At 40.1% G+C, this 9,662-nt stretch overlaps 1 protein-coding gene across 1 annotated transcript in view; it reads left to right on the top strand.

The window, feature by feature from the left end:
- The first annotated feature begins 373 nt into the window (after positions 1–373).
- Positions 374–9,662, top strand: part of LOC106806498 — an 85,573-nt gene continuing 76,284 nt past the window's right edge. The window contains exon 1 of the mRNA XM_014808465.1: positions 374–400. The gene's annotated coding sequence lies outside the window, so the exon portion shown is untranslated. The remainder of the gene's footprint in view (positions 401–9,662) is intronic.

Below are 9,662 nucleotides of genomic sequence, written 5' to 3'. Positions count from 1 at the left end.
GTGTAAAGCGGCCGCTGTTGCGAGAGATTTTTCGAGCCGGAATGATGACGAGAAGGGTGAGAGGCGAGTGCCATGTGTTTTTATGCGCAGTAAACAGCTATGGTCATTGATTGATTAGGGGCGCTGCGATGTGACAATTTAATTTTTCCCCTTGTTCGACCCGCGTAATATTAATATAAAAAATGTAGTTTTGACCGATGCGATTTGCAGACGTACGTTGGTAGGTCCTGATTGTCTAAAGCATGCTGTCTCCTAGTACTAGCATCTTCAGTGAGTGGCAAGTGCTTTCGCAATATTTGTTCAAGTTTATTAAAATAATTTTTAATTCCAGTTGTGGTGCTGATAGACATGTAGAAGGAGATGGCTAATGATGAGATCGTAATCAATCACTGTTGTGCAGGTATTAATCTTTAAATAATGTTTAGTTATTAAACATTTAATAAATTATTTCATGGTCAAATAAATTGTTAACAAAAACTCACATTAAATCTAAGGTTATCAATAAAATGCTTGTGTGAGTGATTCGTCCTTCCGCTTACCTTCTCAGAGGATGTCATAGCACCGTAATCATGCGTGATATATTTTTTAATATTTATTAGAATATTTTTAATTAATTTCTTATATATATATATAAACTATTCGCATCAATAGAAGCAAAGTACAATGAGTAGGTGATCCAGCAGTGAAACAGGAATTCAATAATTGCCAATAGTATATATATATGTATATTTATTTCATTATGATTTCAGATTTCATTTAAATATGTTAATTTATTTTATTTTTAATTGATATTCAGGACATCTGTATTTGCTGTCTGTGAACATACAAGGGGCAGTGCTACGAGAACAATACTCACACCTATTTGCAGTGGGCGACCTCTGATTTACCATAATGAGTGAATTCAGCACGTTTTATATTGGTCATTAATTAGCATACAATTAGCATCCAGGTAGTCGAGTGCTAACGAGGATCAACGGATGCATTCGCTGGAATGTGGAGGCAGACTTGTGGCATTCCTTCCCTCAACCCCTTTCCCCTCGCAGCCTACAATTTTCTTCTTTAAAGCGCACGAGCCTCGAGCCGTCAACTCTTTAGCACCGAAAGAGCGCGATGCGATTGGTGCGAGCCGCATGAAAAGAGAAAAAATAACTCTCGCCAGCGGCGTACGCGTGTCGTTGTTGCCGTGGCGATATTGTCAGAGCGAGAATGGGTTCGTCGAATCTCTCTCGCTGTGCGTCCCTCCCCCCCCCTCCAGCACTGCCGCAGCGCGGAACGCGAAATTTAAAGCGATTTCAATCCCGCCCGAGAACCTCGGGTGGCGGCCCGTGGCAGCGGCGCGTGTGACCGTAGCAAGTGGCAACGGTGACGACCGACTGCTTTTCGTTAGGCGAGCGACGGGACGCAGCGGTGGGCAACGTGGGACGAGCTTTTAAAAAATACAAAATCCCGCGGATCTTCGGTGCCGCCTCTCGCCGGAATTTAAAAAAGAGATGGCGCGGTCGAGTCAGGAGCTCTCGTCGGCAGGTGAGGATTTTGCACACGCGCTCGGGCAGGTAAACGAGATGCACGCTTGCCGCGGCCCCCCGGGGGCGGTGACGCTCGGCCGGGCAGGTGGAGGGGCGTTTTTAAAATTGAAACGTGTTCAATCGCTGCGCGCGCCGAGCGAAAAGAGCTGCGGCGATCAAATCAAGCGAGCGCGCGTGGCGACACGTGACATCAGCGCGCCCGCGTAGGCTCCGCCTACATCATTACGGCGGGGCGAATGCTGATTGAAGTTGGTAATTAGGTGAATTTTAATCGTTTAAACTGGCGAGTGGCGGAGAGGGGCGATCGCTCGCATAGCGCGTGATGAGAATTTAAGTGGCTTTGCACCGTCACGGTCGGCACGAGAGGTGGCAGTTTGATGCCTAATATGTTTGTCTTGCTTAACGTGTATTTTGATTTATTTCTATGCTAATTATGTGTGAACAGCCGAGCACCGAACGGCAGCAGCGGCAGCAGGATAAATATTCGCAGTCGTTGTTGTGTCACCTTTTCCCTTAGTGATAGTGAAGCAGCGAACCAGACCAATAACTGGAGTAAAATTCACACGCGGTCATGGTAAACAAATATTATTTAAAATTATTTAGAATCCAACCGAGAAGAATTGAAGTAATATTTGCAGTCGCAATTGGCATTGCAGCTTTTGTACCAACGTGGGTATTTAATTTGGCGATGGTAAATATTTTTATTCTGATTCTAAAATGGGTGTGTGGTTTAAAAATGGGTGTAAAGAACTATTTAAAAAAGGTCAGCACAGTGGCTTGTTAAATTTATCTTAACTGTTTAAAACGCAGACGGAACAAACAAATCGTAAAAACAAGTCTTGCACGAATTTGATGGATTTTGGGATTGTTAGTCAGTACATGTATTCCTGGAAACCATGTGTTGTCTTTTGAAGCACGGGGTAATTTACATTGGTAATATGCAGTGACATCTGGTGCATTTAAACATCAGGTAATGGATGTATTATGCTTCCATGTACCGTATTTGGTATGTATGGGTGTGTATGTCCACAATCGTTGTCGTCACATGTATGCTCGTCATTTTGTACGTTGTCTCTATGTATTATTTATCTTTCTTTGTGATTTTTATTGGACTTAGTTATAATTTTTGCAGTCTCCTAAGTGTGTGTAATTTCTTTTAGCATTTGCGTGCATTAATTATTTGTCATTTCTGTTGTTTTGATGTATTGTTTGTAATTTTTTCTTGTGCCATTTCATTAGTTGTAATTTTCTACATGTGTTTAATTATTTTCTGCAGACTCTACAGAAAGTAACAAGTATAGAGACACGTATGGGAAAGGGGCAAGTATACAAACACTGTAATTAAATGATTTAAACATGAAATAATAATCATACAGATATGGTATTAGATACTAAGCATACATACTAGACAGGTAGACAGTATTATAAGCATGCGGACACAATAAAAATACCAAGCATGCAATCCCTTAAGAATATTACAAACGTATTGACACCAAAGAAGTTGGATGATTGCATATGTTAGAATGCACATTATTTTACCTGGTTCCAGTACAAGTTTTCTATCGCGTCTGTAAAAATATGACGTATATTAACTATAATCATAAATCTCTCCATATATTAAAATATATGCAGACATCATAGAACATCACAAACATACAGAAATCTTAGGAATATGTATAGAAATACCATAATATTTAATAATTCAAATATAAAATTATTAGCATACAGAGAAGACACATTGTTTGATAAACCCACACACTATAAAAATGTCAAGTAGACAAACACTTCAGAAAATTATACGCATATCGATGCTAGAGAAGGTGGTATGTACATACCAACATCATGGAAAATTATACATATATATTATATATTATATATATATATATATATCATGGGTGAATAATGACAAATTTGTGATTATTAACCCCTGATATATATATATATATATAATATATATAATAAAATGGTAATTAATTCCATGATAACTGGTAGCAAGAATACATGTACCATTTTTTCTGGTGTCAATGTGCTGGTATTTTTTGTGTCTCTATAACTTCATGTTTACTCTAATTAAATTACAATTTCATTTAGATCATCCATATTTCAAAAATAATTTTTGTTAATAACTGAGCATTAGCTGCATGTAAACTCATTCTCATCTTTATGCTTACCTGTTTCTATGGCATCTGTATGTATTCTTTTTTTATACGTGCATGAACTGCACGTGCTATCCATGTTTTTTGCTATTTCTTGTGTTGATTGCATGCTTGTTATTTTTTGTGATGCGTGTATGCGTGTGCAGGCGTGCACGCCTGCGTGGGTGCTTACGTACGTATGTACGTATGTATGTATGTATGTATGTATGTATGTATGTATGTACGTATGTACGTATGTACGTATGTACGTATGTATGTATGTATGTATGTATGTATGTATGTATGTATGTATGTATGTATGTATGTATGTATGTATGTATGTATGTATGTGTGTGTGTGTATGTATGTATGTATGTATGTATGTGTGTGTGTGTATATATATATGTATTAAAATGGTATCTTTTGTTTCCATGTCGATGGATCCATTCTGAGGCTCAGGATGAATTTTCTGCAAGTACATGCAGTGGCCCGGTGTCAAAAACAGCGTATCATTCTGAAAAAAGCTAATTAATGCTATGATTATACTTACGACCAATGGCAATGTTAAGATACGAGAATAGCATTGCCAGATCCACACAACGTAGCTATGAGCAAACTTGAGATGACAGGAACTTGGTAATTTGATGTCAGAAGGCTGCTGATTCATTGGATGAGAATTGACCATGAAGCTCAAACTCAAATTCAAATACATTTTACATGACAAAAAGATTATGAATGTTATCATGGTTAATTACGTTTAGATAATAACCAATGGAAAAATGGCAGATCACGTTTTTATTCTGCACTGCAAAACGTTGTATCACAAGATGTACGTGTCGTGAATCATCAAAATGTCATCAGAAACAATAGAACAATAATTTGTGAACGTCATTATGTTTCTGACAACGACCCCCAGTGTCTACATCCAACGTACATCCTAGAGTCGATTTTAGACAAAATTTATAATTATCTTTATTATTAATTTATTATTATGCTTGACCTTTGTAATGTGTACTAATGCAGATAAGGTCTATGTCTCCCTGGGTACTCGGAACGTACCCTGGTAACTATCTGATATGGTTAGGGTTAGGGAGTAGGCGTAGGCGACTCCCTAGACTCGTTATTGGAGTAGGAGAGGTACACCGTACGGTCCGGCATATTAGATAGTACCAGGGTACGTTCCGGCAGTACCCAGGGAGACATAGATCCTGGCAGCTGTACTAATGTACTAATGTCATTAATCATAACCCTTTTTCTTAAGTTACGAGAATGAAAAATCTAAGCAAATTTTATTGTAATTTTACAATATTCTTAACCCTCTCATAACTACCAAACAACGAGTAAGCGAATGAAAACACAACACAATTCAAATTATATTTACATTATAGTCCATATTGATTTGTAATACCTATATTCTTCATGAAAACATGTTTTGATAAGCTATAGCACTTACAATATCACGTCTTGCAGTGCATAATTATATATAACGTGATCATGCAGTTCTTCCATGAGTTATTTAAACATGATTAACGGTCATAACATGTATTCCTTCCAGTCATAAACAATTATTGTATTTTAATTTTTATTATGGATTTTTATCGATTCAGTGGCCTTGTGACAGCAAATAATCATGCTCCTGTTATTATAATTTTGCATATTGATGGTATGTATTACTGTCAATGCTATTCTCTTATCTTAACCTTAGTCGTAAGTATTATCATAGCATTAACATTTTGAGTAACTTTACAATATTTCTGAAGAGGTTCAAAGCATCAGTGTACATGGTTCCCAATAACTGACTAATGTACACAGTATACCATTACAGCATTTTGGATTTCAGGGTCTTGCAAGGTACTCGGGGTAGACAATCTAAGAGTAACCTTTCAAAGTAGATGGCATCAGAATGCACTGTCTCTACTTATATATATATAAGACTATCTCACAGATAAGACTCACACGCTTAGACTATCTAGTAGTACAGTAGTCTTCAGCATACAATATCGCATCCTGTGGATTAATAGGGTGGATGAGACTGGATGGCTAGCTGCTTGATCACGACCTCGGCCACGTCTCAGCAATGAGAGAGCTGTCTGTCGTCAACAAGCTGCCTGCTTTACATCTGATATTTTTATTAGATTTCCGCTATGAAAACTCCACCGTGTTAGTCCCGTGTCTCCATGGTAACAAGGTGGTGAAAGAAGATGTGACCAGCCCTGACATCAGGTTAATTGGGCAGCTGGTTGCTCCTCTCTATCACCCTTCTCTCTCTCCTTTTCTCTCTCCCTCTCTCTCTCTTTCTTACTTACACACCCACGCACGCACGCACACACACACACACTAAGACCCTGGCTCTATTTTTACTTTCTCTCTTCCACTCATTCACTCATTCATTCACTCACTCCCTTTATCACCATCATGTGTGTGGAGACAGTTCGCATCGTCTCGTAAGACGAGCACATGCAATCGAGGGCAGGTTACGATGCATTAAAAGCGTTTGCCGTGAATTGATTGGGTGTATGAACCCGTGTCGATGCCTGCCCTCGGTGCCTCGCCATCCATCTTTTTAGTTAGTGTGTAGACGCAGCAATTAGGAGTACACGCTGATATTTTATTTCCAGTCACTCATTCTTGTTGCTGATGCACTACTTGAATAACAGCTGGTTGTAATCAAAATGTCTGTGACAGGTGTAGAAATGGGGAAGATTGACAGGGAAACACAAGAATAACCTATGGTGTATTTGAACCGGAATAATATTTGGCTTTTCCATTTCGCTATCTTTCTCTCGCTCTCACTCGTTCGCTCGCTCACTCACTCACTCACTCACCCACTCTCCATCTCTCCCTCTCTTCGTCTGCCCCTCTCCCTCTCCCTCTATATATCTCCCCTCCTTCGCTTTCTTGCTGTATCCACCACTCTCTGCTCCTTCTCTACAAACAGACGCGCACACACAAACGTACACGCACAAGCACACACGTCAAAAGCTCACATTTAAAATCAAAGAGAGACTATAGACTTCTATATTTGTATTTGGATATTGATCTACACATTTATTCGTTTATTTATTTATTTATGTATTTATAATTGTACTGCGGTGTTAGAGTATAGTTGTACTGATGAGTGGAGTCACGTAATGGTAGAGAAGTCATGAATAATGTTTTATTGTTTATATTTATTCTTAATTTTTAACTGAATGGTATCTAACTAGTGTTCTGTAATTATATATATATATATATAGTGCGTACATGGTTCTCTCTTGTATGTGGGTCTCAACAATTTTTCTGTACATTGCACATCTGCATGACTGTTAATATTCACAAACACAATTATTAACCTTCTTCTTTAAGATCAACGCCTAGCCCTTCGGCCCTGATAGAATACACTAGCTACCTGTAGATCACACAACTGCTCCCTGTTAAGATTCACACACCTAGCTCCCTGTAAAGCAACAACACCTCTCCCTGTAGAATACACCACTAAGCCCTGTAGATTAAACACTAAGCTCCCGAGATCACATGCCTAGCTCCCGTAGATCACCACACCTAGCTTCCCCTGTCAAATCAACACACCTAGTCCCTGTAGAATTCACACACCTAGCTCCCTGTAGATTTCAACTAAGCTCCCGTAAGATTCACACAACTAGCTCATGTGATCACAACCAGCTCCCTGTAGAATCAAACATAACCCTGTAGAAAATCACACCTAGCTCCCTGTTAATGATCACCCCCTAGCCTCCTGTAGATCACACACCTACCCCCTGTTAGATCAACACACACCTAGCTTTCCTGTAGATTCACACAACTAGCCTCCCCTGTAAGATAAAAAACACTACTCCTGTAGATACACCCCTTAGCTCCTGTAGACCCCACCTACTTCCCTGTGAAAGTTCACACACCTAGCTCCCTGTAGATCACACACCTAGCTACCTGTAGATCACACGCCTAGCTACCTGTAGATCACACATCTACCTCACTATAAAACATATATCTACCTCACTATAGATCTCACAACTACCTCACTACAGATCACACACCTACCTCAATATAGATCACTAATAGCATAGTATTATCAAGAGTACATAATAGGAGAAGAGTATGACACCGTTTTAACAGCGTTTTGCATAGTTTTCAACTTGTAAATATTCTATCAATATGTGAATAAATATATTCAAACTTGACCTTGTTTTCGTCTATGATTCTCCCTTAATCATATGACACCACCAATTTACCTGAAACTCGTATGTGTTCTTCAAAAAGTTCTATGTGTACTCTCTGTTATGTACTCTTGGTATTATGTATGCAAGATTTTATGTGATTGTATTGTCTTGATATTATCAAGCGTACATAATAATACATGATGTTTTATATGTACTCATATTATTATTGTCGAAAACGAATACTCGCTGCTTGAGCCGATTGAGAAGCTGTATACTGTTGAGTGGTAAAATATGAAGAAGAAAAATTCGTAAAACAATCAAGAAAAAAACTTACAGGTACCGGTAATGTTATACCCGAATTGAAGTATGCATCACATAAATCTTAAATGTGATAGACGTTTCCCGTTGAACGGGTGTAATTGTTTAATAATGCATTCAAACATGCGTTAGCGTCCACTTCTATAGAACGGCCACCTGCCTGAAACAATCACTTGGCATTTCCTCTGAATGGCACCTATATACAGAGAAGCCACCTCTGTAGAACGGCCACCTGTACATAAGCGCCAAATTTGCCATATGCCATGAGTGGCCGTTATGTACGGGTTTGAATGTGTTTCTTACTTTTAGCTGGCGGTCTTTAGATGCATTGGGCGAGCAGTGTGTGTGCAGTGATGATGACCATGAGCAGTGTCTGTGCAGTGACAATGACCATGAGCACTGGGATGTATCGGTCGGTTGTTGGCGGGTCAGGTGTCGCTCGCCGTTCATTCTCTCCCGTCATCTATTAACATTCGTCCCGGAATCGTTTTTAGCGGATCTGAAAGGTTGCAGTGTGGGGTGTAGAGTGAGTGAGAATGTAGAGAAAAGTGTGAATGCGTGAGCACGCCATTATTTGGTTGCATTTCGCAGTTGTTTTCCGGGGATATCTTAGGTTATATAAATTGCTGGCCCGCTGTGGCGTGGCGTGTTGTAATGGACGAGGCGGGTGGACGAACAAAGAGGGAGTGTGTGATGCTATGCTATCCAAGTGCGACCCGTGTGTGTAATATTACGCAGTATCTATTTCATTTTCTCTCTTTCTCTCTCTCTCTCTCTCTCTCTCTCTCTTTCTCTCTCTCTCTCTCTCTCTCGCTCTTCTCTTCCGTTCTCTCTCTTTCTATTTCTCTCTCTTCTCTCTCTCTCTGCTCTCTCTCTCTCTCTCTCTCTCTCTCTCTCTCTCTCTGTCTCTCTCCTCTCTCTCTCTCTCTCTGTCTTTCCGTTCCTCTCTCTTTCTCTTTCCTATTTCCTCTCTGCTCTCTCTCTCTCTCTCTCGTCTCTCTCATCTCTCTATCTATCTCTCCTAGTCTCTTTTCTTTTTCTCCGTCCTTTCCTCTCCCTCTTTCCTCTCTCAATCTTTCTGGTCTCTTGTGTGTGTATATGTGTGGCCATTGTGGGTGAGGTGTTCTGCCATGGCCTAGTCCTCTCTCATCTCTCTATGCGCTATATGCACCCGATGCCATTAGCACGGCTAAGTCTCCACTCGTATGTCGTCCGACGTTTCCTCTCTCGCTTATTAAATCTTTCCCCCCTATCTCAGGCACCGACTCGTCTCTCTCTCTCGAATCACTCCGAGCATCGTCGCACCCTACTGTCACTCCTTCATGCGCGATCTCCTACTCTATGGCATCTCCATATCTGTTTCCACACTCGTCTTCATTCGCCATCATCCCATGTCTCTCTCTCGTCTCTCCATCTACATCTGCTTCCCAATCCTATCTCCTCTCATCTTCTCCAGTTACTTGCAAAAGGATGGTGCAGTTATAATGGTATTGGCCACCGCACCCTCACTCGTCGTCTCACCGTTCTGA

Source organism: Priapulus caudatus, unplaced genomic scaffold (assembly GCF_000485595.1).
Source record: "Priapulus caudatus unplaced genomic scaffold, Priapulus_caudatus-5.0.1 Scaffold165, whole genome shotgun sequence".
In the NCBI taxonomy this organism is placed as follows: Eukaryota; Metazoa; Priapulida; class Priapulimorpha; order Priapulimorphida; family Priapulidae; genus Priapulus; species Priapulus caudatus.
This window is presented reverse-complemented; position numbering and strand designations above follow the sequence as displayed.